Below are 16944 nucleotides of genomic sequence, written 5' to 3' on the forward strand. Positions count from 1 at the left end.
TTTTTTTCCAAGATTAAGCATTTGCTATTGTCTGCACAATAATTATTCAGTTACGTGAATTTTAAATTCTAATTACACACAAATTTGGGTTTCATACCCAAATCATTCATATTAATAGACCAGTTCTAAGTATTACTTGCATAAACAGATGGGACATCACAATAATACGACTTGCTTACTTTGCGTATCAGACAAAACAAAAATTAACAAATATAGCGATATTTAAAGTACAGTATTAACAAAAAAATGTTTAATATATCAATCAATTTACTTCATTTTAAGATAAATTATCATCCAGGTAATTGGGTGTTGAGAAAGAAGTCCGGAAATTATGCTGTTGTGTTTTACATGAAATGACTCACGTCCTCTTAAATTGTCTATTATGGTGATATTATTCTGAATAGTGCAGTGTAAAATAAGTTAGCCTTCAACATTGAAATACCGTCTGTGTTAATGGTATGCTTCAATTTTGTTAATGTTCTTTTCAAACAACATACTGAAATTAATGTAAAATACAACTGTACAACAATTATTCAGAATATTGTTATAATTATAATTTTAACTGTATACTAAGGACAATTAATTACACGCCCGGAAATCATCGTTGAATAAACTGCAGATTTAGCATATGGTTACCATATTTAAAAAGCTACAGATCAATTTAGCACATCTACTTCTATTGTGTCATTGTGTCATACATACTATGCAAAATGATATATGCAAATTCTTAAAAATCAAGATTATATATATATATATATATATATATATATATACATATATATATATATATATATATATGTGTGTATATATATATATATATATATATATATATATATATATATATATATATATATATATATATATATATATATATATATAATACTGTATCTGATATAACTCGCATCTGTTGTTTGACAACTTCTTTAATATCGGCCTTCTGGTGTGGTTTGTAGCGGATTTTTTCGGACATTTCCTTGAAGAACTCTTTCTTATCCTTTCAACCTGCTATTAAGACTTTATTTTATCTTAAAGTGTTTTTCTTCAATTTTGTGAAAGCGCATGTTTCAGGTGTTGAGCCCCAACAATGTTTAATGCGCAAAAATTTACAGTAAATTTTATGGTATCGAAGCCAGACTCGAGTGTATTCTCATCAGTGCAAGCTTCCTACGTGCATTAACATTGAATTTAGTCAAATATTGATACCTGAAATCATTGTCATTAAAGGCCCAGATAAAGATAAGCATTCAAATATAATAAACGGTAATTGATTGTATATTGATATATATATTACTTTTATTATTACGCAAAGGTTTTCATTCTGATGAACTGCACTTTTCCTACATACGTTGCGTAAGCAAGTTCACTAAAGATTTTTTTAACATTCTACATATATGGAACTAACAATATGTTTGCCACATTTTATCCATACATGTTTTTCGTATTGTATGTTCTTTACTTACAAAACAAGTGGAGTCTATTAGTAATATTTGTAATATACATAACATATACTTTTGATTTCAAACGTTAAATTACAACGACATTACCTTGTTTTTGAGTGCTCACGAACATGGCGTATGCATTTGGCCCGCTCTTGTAGACTCTTTTTCTATGGTATTATTTGAACGTACTTTTATTACCTGATGAGTTGGTGTTTTTCATTTTTGACCTCTAAAAGCGATGTTAAATTTGTATGACTATAAAAACTACATATCCATGAAATTAATACTATTTAAGGATTACCAAGTATAACTGGTTTACAAACATCCCTACATGTGTAACTAGTAAAATTAGTTACTAGTATTTTCTATTTGCACGGACCTGCCCCTTTTGAAAGGTAATACAACTAGATGACCCTAGGCCCTACGAGACACAACTGAGAAATAAAGTGAAACGGTCGAATTAAGAATAATAAAGTACATATTTTTTAAGTTGATTTCTATGGGAAATACAAATCTTCACACAACCCGCATTGGAACTACTGCTGTAAATAAAATATCATTCTTCTTTATGTCCTTATTCTGTATACCATTTGCTTGAAAAATATATTTTTAGAGGTTGCACAGTATTTTAATATTTCATGTTTGTTTGAGATCAAGATACATGAATTATAGATATTCCACTACCAATCAGGTATCATTTTCCCTCTGTAAGGTTTAAGTTTATTGTGATGAACTATTTTTAGCGCATCTATTTTTTGAAAAAAAAAAATGAGCTATTGTCATCACCTTGGCGTCGGCGTCCGGTTAAGTTTTGCGTTTAGGTCCACTTTTTTCAGAAAGTATCAATGCTATTGCATTCAAACTTGGTACACTTACTTCCTATCATGAGGGGACTGGGCAGGCAAAGTTAGATAACTCTGGCGTGCATTTTGACAGAATTATGTGCCCTTTTTATACTTAGAAAATTGAAAATTTTGGTTAAGTTTTGTGTTTAGGTCCATTTTATTCCTTAAGTATCAAAGCTATTGCTTTCATACTTGCAACACTTATTAACTATAATAAGGGGACTGTGCAGGCAAAGTGATGTAACTCTGACTGGCATTTGGACGGAATTATGTGCCCTTTATACTTAGAACATTGAAAATTTGGTTAAGTTTTGTGTTTTGGTCCACTGTACCCCTAAAGTATCATAGATATTGCTTTCATACTTGGAACACTCGCAAACTATCATAAGGGGACAGTAAAAGGACAAGTTGCATAACTCTGGTTGTCATTTTTACAGAATTATGGCCCTTTTTTGACTTAGTTACTTTGAATATATGGTTGAATTTTGTGTTTCGATCCACTTGACTTCTAAAGTATCAAGGCTATTGCTTTCAAACTTCAAATACTTTCATGCTATCATGAGATTACTGTACCTGGCAAGTTGAATTTTACCTTGACCTTTGAATGACCTTGACTCTCAAGGTCAAATTATTAAATTTTGCTAAGATTGCCATAACTTCTTTATTTATGATTAGATTTGATTGATACTTTGATAAAACAACTCTTACCTGACATACCACAATAGACTCCACCCTAACCATCCCCCATGCCCCCCCCCCCCCCCCCCAGACCCCCCCCCCCATTTTTTTTTGTTTTTTTGTTTTAGAACATCTCACAAATGACCACCACACCTTCACAATATACCCCCCCCCACCCCATCCCCCCCCCCATTTTTTTTTGAAACGGTTAAAAAACACAAATATTTTTTTTATTATTTTATTTTTGAAATACCGTCCAACCATAGCACCCAAGAATCCCCCCCACCCCGAAAACAATAATTTTTTTTTTTGGCATTTTCTTTGCCGCATTTTTGGAAGAAAATGTAATAAATGACCACACACCCACACTATACACCCCTCTTCACTCCACCCCTCCCTCCTTTGTGATTGAAATTGAGAGTCCCTTCACCTTTAAAAAGAAAATAGATGAGCGGTCTGCACCCGCAAGGCGGTGCTCTTGTTGATTTGTTTCTTGGCCCTGTTTTTATTCGGTAAAGAATATCGTTTACTTTATTGATAACCTTACATGGATCCGTCCAAGGTCTAAGAAATTTGCTACTAAGTCCCTTCTTTCTTACTGGATAAAAATACCATACCAAATCATATTCTTTATATTTTTTTTATGCCTGCTTTTAAAAACGGGACGTATTATAGTTTCACCCCGGGCGGGCGGCGTCCACAGCAGTGTCCGCTCTCTAATTCAAATAGTTTTCATCTGATCTTCACCAAACTTGGTCAGAAGTTGTGTCTAGACAATATCTAGGTCAAGTTGGAATATGGGTCATGCCGGGTCAAAAACTAGGTCACGGGGTCACTTAGGGCATTTCAAGGATTAAGCATGGTGTCCGCTCTCTAATTGAAGTAGTTTTCACCTGATCTTCACCAAATGTGGTCAGAAGTTGTGTCTAGATGATATGTAGGTCAAGTTCAAATATGGGTCATGCCGGGTCAAAAACTAGGTCACGAGGTTACTTAGTGCATTTAAAGCATTTACATGTAGAATGGTGTCCGCTCTCTAATTGAAGTAGTTTTCATCTGATCTTCACCTAATTTGGTCAGAAGTTGTGTCTAGATGATATGTAGGTCAAGTTCAAATATGGGTCATGCCGGGTCAAAAACGAGGTCGCAAGGTCACATAGTGCATTTCAAGCATTTAGCATGGTGTCCGCTCATTAATTGAAGTAGTGTTCATCTGATCTTCACCAAATTTAGTCAGATGTTACATCTAAATGATATCAAGGTCAAGTTCAAATATTAATGTTATCTCAAGCCATTTCATACACCTTGTGTAATCTATTTTCTAAATCTGTGACATATTGTGCTTTTGAATGTTCCGTTTCAGCTTCATCTTTTTCAGTGCTTCCATATATCATGTCAACCGGTAACCTTATTTCTCTACCAAGATGTAACATTGATGGTGAAAATTCTGTAGATGACTGGACAGATGACCTGTAGGCCATGAGTACTAAATCAATGTGTTTATCCCAGTCATCTTGATTTGAAGAAACATAAGGTGAGGGCATGTTGATAATGGTAGAATTGTGCTTTTCTATAAAACCATTTCATTGAGGATGAAAGGGAGAAGATCTTGTCTTTTCTATGCCTTATAGTTGTATTACTTCTAAAAATAATTTTAACTCAAAACTTTTTCCTTGGTCAGTGTGACATAATAATGGACATCCCCATTTACTTATATACTTGTTAACTAGTGTTTTGGCAACTGTACTAGATTCTTAATTCTCTTTAGGATAACACTCGGTCCATTTACTAAATTAATCTCCTACTACAATCGTGTATCTTTTTCCACTTTTAGTTTTTACAAAGGGCCCCATGAAATCAATAGCAATCTTTTCATTTGGATAACCAACATTATATGTGGTCAAAGGAGCTTTAGGTTCCCGCAAAGTACCTCTTCTACTATTGCAAACATCACAAGTCTTACACCAGTTTTCCACATCTTTTCTCAAAGCAAACCAGAAATAACAATCTCTAACCTTCCTTAGAGTATTCTTTACACCTAAATGAGCTGTTGTTTTATTGCTGTGTAACTGTTTAAGTACATCATCTCTATGTGACCTTGGTATCAAAATTAATAACTTAAACTTCTCCTTGTAATTTGCATCTTCCCATTTCAGAGCAGCGAGCCGCCACCGGGAGGAGCAAGTCTGGACGGGCGCACCACCGTTGCGGCATCTTCAAGCGGGCTGTGGTTAACACAGTCAAACACCTGACCTCCACCCATGGGCTCACCAAGGGCTCAGAGGAATACCTCCATCACAAAAGCCAGTTGACGAAGGTAAGTGTTACATTGTGTTGATGTGTATTTCGTATTCAATATTTATAAACACTTTGATGCAATTGTTTATAACACGTATATAAACGCCATGGTAAACTTTTCAGATGTAGGCACGGAAGCAACCGGCCACCACATTGGCGTTGGTGTACAGGTCCACATCCGGGTCCACCTCTCAGTCAAGAACTGGATCCAGGTCCTCATCCGGCTCTACGTCTTCGTTTCCTTTTCCTCCTCTTCCGCTTCAGCCGGCTGTTGAGCCAGCGCCTATGCCACCTTCACCCCCAGCCTTTGCATCAGCTGTCACCCCAGCATCTGTTCAGCCCTGCTTTCTGCCATCAGAAAAGGTCTACGCGGCTTTCCAGCAGCGGATGGCGTGCCTCCCGAAGAAACGTATACTTGGACCCTGGCATTCGGAAGATTTCTTCGCGGGTATCCGGCAGCAGGCTCAGCAGCGGTAAGTTGCTGTAATATTAGCTGACATTTGTGTAATATAACTTCACGTTCGCCAATGTTTAGCTATTGATGTTTATTAGTGCTAAAGTTTACAATTATAAAATCGCGTTTTACATTTGTTCCTTTTAAGATCAACCCAGAAGCCCTTCCAGCGGTTTTGGTGGCTAAACGCACAGAAGGCCGCCGCATACCCTAACTCGGAGCCACACACCGTGAAGATCGTTTAGAAGTGCGCCACGTCAGCCACGGCGCCGAACTGAGCCAGGGCTTTAGTTCGTACCTCTGCTAGTGGACGCCGCACCTGCCCCCACCCCGGAGCTACCCGTCCGTGTGGTCCAGGACCTGTGGTCGTACCCATGGTCATACCTGTCGCCCCGGCTGGACGAAGATACCAATTGTAAGAAATTGTAATATCAGCTAATGATTTCATTAAGTTATTATCAATTCACATTGCAGATTTCTTAACAAATATCAATAAATCTTTAACGGGAAAAATAGCAACGTATTCAGAGTTAAAAAATCATATATGATATTATGTTTTATTCATTTTCAACAGGTCAGGGAGTCATCGTCATTGTCCCCAGCTTTCACAGACTGGTCGAACTCAGACCTGAAAGTCACGACAGACTGGAGCCAGGACGACGTTTTTCTGCCTCTACCTAAATTTACGCTACGCCTGTCCTCCAGTAACGAGGAGGTCCAGCAGGCCCTGAACACGTCGTCCTCGTCGCGATGATGATGATGATGATGATGATGATGATGCTGATGATGATGAGGGTGGTGATGAAACGTGTTGAAAGTCTCTTTGGGCATTGATCATGATGATGATACTGCAAAAAATATAAATAATAACATGTTGTCGATGATGAATATGATGATGATGCAGATGAGGATCATGAGGTGATGAACCGTGTTTAAAGACTATTTAGACATTAATCATTATGATGATACTGGTGTAATAACAGACAAATAGACGTAGAGAAATTATTACATGTAGTTTCCTATGCATATAAATTTTGACAGCTGTGACCTACTTAAGTAACAACCAGTTTTATACCCTTTTTCACCAGTAATAAGACAATTTTAGGTTTTGTAGAGAATTCCAGACTATTAACTGTGCTAATAAAAAAACAATATATATATATATGTATATATATACTTAAAAACGCCCAAATATCTTCCTATACCTAATTATCGGGTCCAAGCAGAAAGACTGGTGTTATAGGCATACCAATGTTAAAATCACATACTTTCATTATAGTATGTATGCCTTTATACATCAGTTTAAGCTGACAGTTTTTACAAATATACATACCCCTACATATCGGGTCTGACCCAATAATTCAAAAATATTTATTGGGTCTACGACCCAATATTTATGTCTTTAAGCGAAAAGATTTTTCAAACACAAAAGTGTTTTGAGCTAAGCGAAAAGACTTTTCAAACACAAAAGTGTGAACTATTTAAGTTAGTGAGTGACTGACTGTGTACAATTTGATGACTTTTCTAAAAACAAATTAAAAAAATTAGCCTGTGCAGACTGCACAGGCTAATGAGGGACAACACTTTACGCACAATTGACTAACCATTATGTTTTATTAAAAAAAAAAAAATAGCCTGTGCAGTCAGCCTGTGCGGACTGCATGGCTAATCCAGGACGACACTTTACGCACAATTATAATGCCTAACCCTCATGTTATATTTTAAAAAATCGCCTGTGCAGTCAGCCTGTGCGAACTGCACAGACCTAATTCGGGACAACACTTTACGGACAATTATGACTTTGCAGCTCCATAACTTTTCAACGGCTCAAGATTTCTAAAAAAATCAAACGGATTTGTGCTCCGTGTGGTGAATTCTTACAGATTGACACATTCAATTATTTTATTTCGAGATTAAGTTGTTTGACTGAAAGAAAACAATAGCGGGGGATAAAACAAATTCTGACAATGGTGGAGCCGGTAGGGGACATATTGCTTTGCAATAGTTTTGTTTACTTAAATCACTTCTTAACTAAATACATGTTTGCCATTTTTAGTCAGATCATTCACATTCACATAATTGTATGAGCTATACTACTTGTTTAAATGTCGGCATTTGTTTAATGCTTTGATTAAGGTAACAGTGCAACTTCACTTTTTAGCCGGATTTTTTTCGAAAAAATCTCGGCTTATAGATTGATGTTGTCGGGCGGGCGGGCGGGCGGGGTGGCGGCGTGCTCGAAAATGTTAAAGTTATTATTTCATGGTATAACTTTGGTATGCTTGGACCTAGAGTCTTCAAACTTGACATGAAGGTTGGCCAGGATTAACAGATGACCACTGGTCATTTCAAGGTCATTCATTTGAAGGTCAAGGTCACTGTGACCTTCAATATAAAAAATGTTAAAGTTGTTATAACTTTGGTATGCTTGGACCTAGAGTCTTGAAACTTGACATGAAGGTTGGCCATAACTAGTTAGTAACCACTGGTCATTTCAAGGTCATTCATTTGAAGGTCAAGGTCACTGTGACCTTGAATGTAAAAATGTTAAAGTTCTTATTTCATGGTATAACTTTGGTATGCTTGGACCTAGAGTCTTCAAACTTGACATGAAGGTTGGCCAGGATTAACAGATGACCACTGGTCATTTCAAGGTCATTCATTTGAAGGTCAAGGTCACTGTGACCTTCAATATAAAAAATGTTAAAGTTGTTATAACTTTGGTATGCTTGGACCTAGAGTCTTGAAACTTGACATGAAGGTTGGCCATAACTAGTTAGTAACCATTGGTCATTTCAAGGTCATTCATTTGAAGGTCAAGGTCACTGTGACCTTGAATGTAAAAATGTTAAAGTTCTTATTTCATGGTATAACTTTGGTATGCTTGGACCTAGAGTCTTCAAACTTGACATGAAGGTTGGCCAGGATTAACAGATGACCACTGGTCATTTCAAGGTCATTCATTTGAAGGTGAAGGTCACTGTGACCTTCAATATAAAAATGTTAAAGTTGTTATAACTTTGGTATGCTTGGACCTAGAGTCTTGAAATTTGACATGAAGGTTGGCCAGAACTAGTAAGTAACCACTGGACATTTCAAGGTCATTCATTTGAAGGTCAAGGTCACTGTGACCTTGAATGTAAAAATGTTAAAGTTGTTATAACTTTGGTATGCTTGGACCTAGAGTCTTGAAACTTGACATGAAGGTTGGCCAGAACTAGTAAGTAACCACTGGACATTTCAAGGTCATTCATTTGAAGGTCAAGGTCACTGTGACCTTGAATGTAAAAATGTTAAAGTTCTTATTTCATGTTATAACTTTGGTATGCTTGTACCTAGAGTCTTCAAACTTGAAATAAAGATTGGCCAGTACTAGAAGATGACCACTGGTCATTTCAATGTCATTCATTTGAAGGTCAAGGTCACTGTGACCTTAAATGTTAAAATGTTAAAATTGTTATAACTTTGGTATGCTTGGACATAGAGTCTTCAAACTTGACATGAAGGTTTGCAAGCACACTTAGATGACCACTGGTCATTTCAAGGTCATTCATTCTAAGGTCAAGGTCACTGTGACCTTGAATGTAAAAATGTTAAAGTTCTTATAACTTTGGTAGGTAAAAATGTTAAAGTTCTTATTCCATGTTATAACTTTGGTATGCTTGTACCTAGAGTCTTCAAACTTGACATAAAGGTTGGCCAGTACTAGAAGATCACCACTGCTCATTTCAATGTCATTCATTTGAAGGTCAAGGTCACTGTGACCTTCAATGTTAAAATGTTAAAATTGTTATAACTTTGGTATGCTTGGACCTAGAATCTCAAACTTGACGAAAGGTACTTTCCTGTCATTTAAATCAAAAATCCGGCTTCAATGCGGTCATCTCCGACCGCAGAACTCTTGTTTTACTTATGTAGTGTATTGAAACTTCTTACATGTTTTTGTGGCTATCATGTGACATCACTTCCCAAGTGGAATAACTGTGACTTTCAATGTAGCAGAATTATGTCCCTTTTCATACCTGTATATATTTACTACATATAATGAAGTGAAAATGTCACACATGTGTTCAGAGATCTTTATGAACATTCACTGACTGCAGAACAGCCTATAAACATGATAATGCCTTCTACTGTAATAGTTGACTGCAAGTTGACTTTCACTTACAAGTTTGCATACAACATGTGTATATCTCTGTTACTACTACAGATATTGAATTGAAACTTCACGAAGTCATTGGGTTTATCATGCAAGCTAACGGATGAAGGTTTATTTATTATTCCCAGTCGTATACTTTGTTGAATTGTCCAACAAATTATAATTGACATGCAGATCAAGTATTAGGCTGCATTTTTAGCTCGTTGAATTGTCCAACAAATTATATCTCTAATTGACATGCAGATCAAGTATAAGGCTGCATTTTTAGCTCGTTGAATTGTCCAGTAAATTATATCTCTAATTGACATGCAGATCAAGTATAAGGCTGCATTTTTAGCTCGTTGAATTGTCCAACAAATTATATCTCTAATTGACATGCAGATCAAGTATTAGGCTGCAATTTTAGCTCGTTGAATTGTCCAACAAATTTTATCTCTAATTGACATGCAGATCAAGTATAAGGCTGCATTTTTTAGCTCGTTGAATTGTACAACAAATTATATCTCTAATTGACATGCAGATCAAGTATTAGCATGATTAGGCTGCATTTTTAGCTCGTTGAATTGTCCAACAAATTATATTTCTAATTGACATGCAGATCAAGTATTAGGTTGCATTTTTAGCTCGTTGAATTGTCCAACAAATTATATTTCTAATTGACATGCAGATCAAGTATTAGGTTGCATTTTTAGCTCGTTGAATTGTCCAACAAATTATATCTCTAATTGACATGCAGATCAAGTATTAGGTTGCATTTTTAGCTCGTTGAATTGTCCAACAAATTATATCTCTAATTGACATGCAGATCAAGTATTAGCATGATTAGGCTGCATTTTTAGCTAGTCTGTTTTCGAAGCCAGCTCGTCGTCTGCTGTCCGCCGTGCTTGAAACTTAACAGTGGCTCTAAAATCAAAGTGCTTTTGTGTAGCTTAAATGCAGCCACTGTTTTCAAAGTAAATTAAATTCAACTTTATTAATTGGTTAAAGATGGAAATCTTGTTAGCTTACATTGTCACAATTCTTGTTTTAATTGATAAAGTTTCAACTTAAGTTTACATAGACTATATATACATGCTACATAATTATATTCAACATCTAATATGTCTTTGTGGTCATTATAACAGGTAACTGACAGAGCATGTACATTATAGTTTAAAGTGGAAGAAAAGTCAAGCCTTCTTTGGAACTGTTAACTAAGTGGTTTCTGTTTTATGAAAAATGCCTTATGCGATGATCTCATAATCTCTGTGATTTTAGTTTAAACCTATTTATTTTAGCTCGATTGCGTCGAAAGCCTTAGGCTTATATAAACGCTCTCGAGTCCGTTTCCTGGGCCTAGAACCAGTACTTGGTGTCTTTGGGGGAGATCTAAAGAACGCTCCCACGGTGGGGATCGAACCCGTGACCTCCCGGTCGCAAGGCGGACACCATATCCATTACACCACGGCGACCTTAAAATCTGTGATTTTGATGTGATTAACTCGTGTAGATACTTTTTTATCCCAAATATTTTAGTAAGTAGTGCATTATCACCTCAGAATTCTATGACAAAATGAACAAAACAATCATGATTGAGAAAATTGTGACTTTTTCTGTTTCTTATTACCTGTCACTTGCTATTTACATCAAACTGATAGTATTATAGTATTATCACTATATATAAATATATATATATATATATATATATATATATATATATATATATATATATATATATATATATGAATTGCTGTTAGATTAAATCCATATTGTAAACAAGCATACTTTTGTATACTTAATTTGTATTTCTTAACTTAACAATAAACTATAATAAATACTATAAGAACTTCAAATATGTGCAACACATTTATCTAATTATGCATTTATGTTTTATATTGTCAACATGAAAGAAAAACATACATTAAAATAACGTAAAATTGCACGATTGCATGTAAATACATGCGCACAATTATTTACATACTATCTCGTCAGGAAAACAAGGCGTTTTTTATATTCTTATGAAAGCTGATGTGTGTAATGTTTTTACAAACTCTAAATAGATACATGTAGGTCTGATATGTAATTGCTATATGTACTTCTTAATTACTTTTCGTTCCGTATCTGTCATAATGACACCGATGACACTAACGTTTTATTATATAAAAAACCACATTATTGGTGAATGTCATTTCTTTCCAACATGCTTCAGCATGAATTTTTAATTGTTCTTTGACTAATGTCATTAAATTCAATAAAGAGTTTTACATTTAACTTAGCAAGTTATGCACTATTAGTTTTTAGGCTTCTTCTGAGTCAGCGTCCGGTATTCCGAATCTTAATGATGGCAGTATTTGTGTCTAATCGACCGTATAACAATACCGAACCAGCTTTACTCCTTTTGTTAGTTCATTCCACTTGGAAATTCTTCGATGCTTCAAGCTCTTGCGACCCGTCCTTTTATCGAACATGTGATACCTTAAATTGATCGTAAAGATAGTTATACACTATTGTAAGAATGCGTAAATGCTGTTGGTTTATCAATACAAATGAAATATTTTATTGCGATTAATCTCAGAACATTTTACCAATATGTACGTATCCAATATTAACACTATAACCCTTACCCAGATCACTGTTATTATGCATAGATTTGCAATTAATTGTACCTGATTTGAACTGCCGACAATTCTTCCGTAAAGTCGAAGTTTGGATCGTGGTAGGTCTGGTCGTTATGCTCTGTTGATTGGTTCGTCTGCTCAGTCGATGTCACACCAGGTTCAAGATCGTCGCCAATGCAAATCCCAATATCCTGTGGAACTTCATAGGTCCTTGATTGGTATGTCTTCATTTGATAAGACCTGGATGCGAATAGCAAATTGTATTACATATGTAACTATAAACCATATGTTAAGTACCAATGTTTGGAAAAAGAAGCTTAATCGTTTTCATTTTAGAGTGTGTTTTGTAGTTGTTTACAGTAACTTTTGTATCAGACCTGCGAGGCCGGAGTCGTGCAGTATAATAGTGAGTTTAGTAAACTTACGATTTCTTAGTTTCTTCTAAATGTGGATGGTCTTTTTGCTGCTGTAGAGTGTCTGTAAAAGGTAGTTTTTTTAGTTTAATATTTTTGGCATTTGTTGGAGTGAAAATGGCTTAGTTTCAATAATACATGTAGTTTACGGGTGTATTTATAGAATCGTCTAAAAAAAATTTTTCTACCGTTGCATGATATATTCAAACGCAGTCTACTAGTACTCGGCTTTTCCATAGATCTTGGAGAGGCTGATACATTCGGACGTTTGACCGCTCCGACAGGGGAAAACATATGACATCGTTTTGTGTTTTTAATTGACGTGGCACCCAGACGAAATCGTTTCATTTGCATGAAGGATGTGTTTTCAAGAACCGGCCGCTTTCTTGAGCGGTACACACTTAGTGACGCTATTTTCTCGAACCTTGGCATTCTTGACGTCACAACGTCTCAGCGTCTTGTTATGTTGCTACCTGGAAAAAGTACGCATATGAATCCGTTTTTGGCATATTCAAACTTAGGTATGTACATACGTTTGACAATACACATGTAAAGCCTATATAGTGTAACTAAGGCCGTAAAATGCATTAAATTACGCATGCCAGATGTTAGGATTCAGTATGTGAGTAAAGATTTAAAAAAAAGTTTCATGTGCAAATAGCTTAAAACTAAACAATTCACCATATATTACATACCGTGTCAACTGTATGGGAATACAAATATTAACATTTAATCTCTTATATAACCTTAACCTTGTGCATAGGGGTATTGAGTCTTATAAACGTACTTTTTAAAAGGATTTTACACATGGGCCATAGTTTGAATATAATCATAGATCTTTCTGTAATTTGTTTTTTTAAAAACTCGCACACATTTTGTCCGGTTAAGAGTATGGCCGTTTTGAGGAATTGATACGTTTACCTCATTTGCTGATTAAGCATAATTGCAGCTACATACATTATTTGAACTAACACGGATACGGTTTCATTAGTCAAAATTTCCTTTTTCAAACGATCAAATATGTAATATACTTCTGCCTCTGAAATATTTTTATAGGGCAGTCGATAGTTAGTTGGAAACCAGACGAAAAACGTATTTGTTTATTACTATAATTGCAAGCATGATTGTCACCATTTGTTGTTCTTAAATGAATATAACAGTCTAGTATTTTTATGTCCCCCACCACTATAGTGGGGGAAATATTGTTTTTGCCCTGTCTGTTGGTTTGTTTGCGCCAACTTTAACATTTTGCAATAACTTTTGCTATATTGAAGATAGCAACTTCATATTTGGCATGCATGTGTATCTCATGGAGCTGCACATTTTGAGTTGTAAAAGGTCATCCTTCAAGGTTAAAAGTTTAAAAAAAAAACTAAATCAAAGCGGCGCAGAAGGGGACATAGTGTTTCTGACATAGTGTTTTTTGTTTTTGTATCGATGCACTTCATTAATTATCTGACGTGTTCGCAATCTTCTTTGCACAATAGTGAAAATGGTAAAAAGAATTACTGAATCTCGGTTGCATTTCAACGGCCATGACACTATTATTTTTACTTTTTTTACTGAAATTAAATTGACTGAAATGAAATTCAGAATTATAATTAAGCGCATAAGTCGTGAAATCGTTTTTTTACTGCGGTTGGAACATAATTTTCCTTCCCAAATGGGCGATATGCTGCTTAATAGTATATTGCCAAAAAAAAGTGAAGCTCCCCATGTATAATGTCGCAGTTTAAATCAATGCAAGTTCTGTTTGATCTTTTGTAATGTAGCTTGAGGTTTCATTTATTTGAAAAGTATGAAAGAGGTATACATTTTAACAGACGAAACGTTCTTTAAAACATTCAAATCAATCGCAAATTCATTCACGATAGAAAATTCGTGTATTAGCTTCTTACATGGGTATGAGCTGTGTTGGTCATTTGGAAATCATGTCCCTAAATATGCTGAAAAGGAAGTAAGTTCCAAAAAGGGGGTTAAACCAATAGTTTTTATGCCTCCGGTAGGGTGGCATATAGCAGTTGAACTTTCCATCAGTCCGTCCGTCCGAAAACTTTAACATTGCCTATAACTTTTGCAATATTGAAGATAGCAACTTGATATTTGGCGTGCATGCGTATCTCATGTAACAGCACATTTTAAGCGGTGAAAGGTCAAGGTCATTCTTCAAGGTCAAAGGTCAAATATATGGCTTCAAAGCGGCGCAGTAGGGGGGCATTGTGTTTCTTACAAGCACATCTCTTTTGGCAATAAATTAGTTATAAGAGATAAAACGGCGCCGGGAAAATGAAATAATCATGACTTTAGTTATATTTTACCGTACACGTGCGTCAATACTGTGTATTATAAGAGAAAATGATAATTGTTCATCCCATTTCTCAAACGTCACGTTAGGAGACAACAGATTTGTGGACGGTTTTCCTTCAATAACTTTTTTATCCCGACGTCTACGATCTGGAAACAAAAACCCGAGGGAAGCGCAACCACCGGAGAGCCGAAAGAGCGTATTCATTTAAGATAACTATAAATACAAAGGGGCTTACCGGATAAAAATATTTCCTATTCCTTCAAGAAACCCCAAGAAACGACGCCATCTTTTAAGTTTAATCCCAACTGACCTCATTTAAACCCGGTAAGCTCCCGTAATCGCATGACCCCCTGATATTAGAGGCAACTGAATGCTTCTGTAGAGTGCTGATTTTGATTTCCGAAAGGAATTCATATAGTTTTACGAGGAGAAAAGCTTTAAACCTCTCTGGTTAGCCCATTTACAAGCATATCCCAGCCTTCTTGTGCTGGTTTCTGCTGTTGGACCTAATAGGACTCATTTAAGCTCCTGAGTAATCTGCAAAATGGCATATAAGCATTCCTGAATCTTGTATTGTTTCAGGCAACCCGTCTTTGATGACAAACAACAGCTTATACAAAAGGTTTTATCCTTGTGAGGTACTTATAGAGGGAGATGTAGCAACTGAGGCCTGATAATCTGCATTGACTGCGATGTGCGGTCCCTAAAAGGTAGTCATTGCACCTTGATGAGTTCTATACACCACACCCATTTTTTGGTCACTAGGTCAAAGGTCAAGGTCACTGTGACCTCTCATATATATAACTTCGAACAAGCTTTCATTTATTCAAAACTGCACCCGCAGCCGAGCGTTGGCACACGCTATGCGGTGCTCTTGTTATTAATAATATTGATAGTTTCCCAAGAAATATTTAACTCTGTTCTTAATCATACAGTTCAATTTTTTTACATGAATTAATTGTTACATTAAAGAAAATGGTATATAAGATTTGTGATCATTTTTATTCTAATTTAGGTCTGTGTAATGGCATCACGCTGACCTCCCTCTACTCCCTGGGGCTCTCGCAGTACACGGAAATTCTTCTTTCTCGAGATGGCTGTTTTAAGTGTGGACATTGTATTAGAAATATATAATGGACTATCGTTATCATAAGGCTTGTTGATATGTCATTTTGTTGTGATGGTTTTAAAGATGTCAAAGTGCCTGAACAAAAATTAGAATCATTACTGGCTATTTCATTATGTTTAATTAAATACTGAACCTCTGTCTCTGGGATTAAGTGCAGTTTCTGTGTTTTTAACCAGGTTTTCCGAAGGAAAAAACTGGTTATTAGATTGGCGAATGCGGGCGGGCTGGCGGGCTGGCGGGCTTGTCCGGGCCATAACTATGTCGTTCATTGTCATATTTTAAAATCATTTGGCACATTTGTTCACCATCATTGGACGGTGTGTCGCGCGAAATAATTACGTCGATATCTCCAAGGTCAAGGTCACACTTTGAGTTCAAAGGTCAAAATTGGCAATAAATGAGCTTGTCTGGGCCATAACTATGTCATTCATTGTAAAATTTTACAATTATTTGGCACATTTGTTCACCATCATGGAACGGTGTGTCGCACGAAAGAATCACGTCAATATCTCCTTTGTCAAGGTCACCACAACTTAAAATAGATTTATTTTGAAACAAACTTACAAAGGGGGTTAATTTTGTTTGTTCATTTCAAAAGTTCAGTTTGAGTTGTCTCCCTTAATC

At 35.8% G+C, this 16944-nt stretch overlaps 1 long non-coding RNA gene across 2 annotated transcripts; it reads left to right on the forward strand.

The window, feature by feature from the left end:
• The first annotated feature begins 3251 nt into the window (after positions 1 to 3251).
• Positions 3252 to 6842, forward strand: LOC127873545 (uncharacterized). 2 transcript variants are annotated; one of them, XR_008046230.1, is made up of 5 exons: positions 3252 to 4496; positions 5119 to 5279; positions 5384 to 5733; positions 5863 to 6139; positions 6289 to 6842. It is a non-coding gene; the product is annotated as an uncharacterized LOC127873545 (long non-coding RNA). The 2 variants fall into 2 exon arrangements; XR_008046229.1 differs by having other exon boundaries at positions 3253 to 4496; positions 5863 to 6129.
• The last annotated feature ends 10102 nt before the right edge of the window (positions 6843 to 16944 follow it).

This window comes from Dreissena polymorpha, chromosome 3 (genome assembly GCF_020536995.1).
Source record: "Dreissena polymorpha isolate Duluth1 chromosome 3, UMN_Dpol_1.0, whole genome shotgun sequence".
Taxonomy (NCBI): domain Eukaryota; kingdom Metazoa; phylum Mollusca; class Bivalvia; order Myida; family Dreissenidae; genus Dreissena; species Dreissena polymorpha.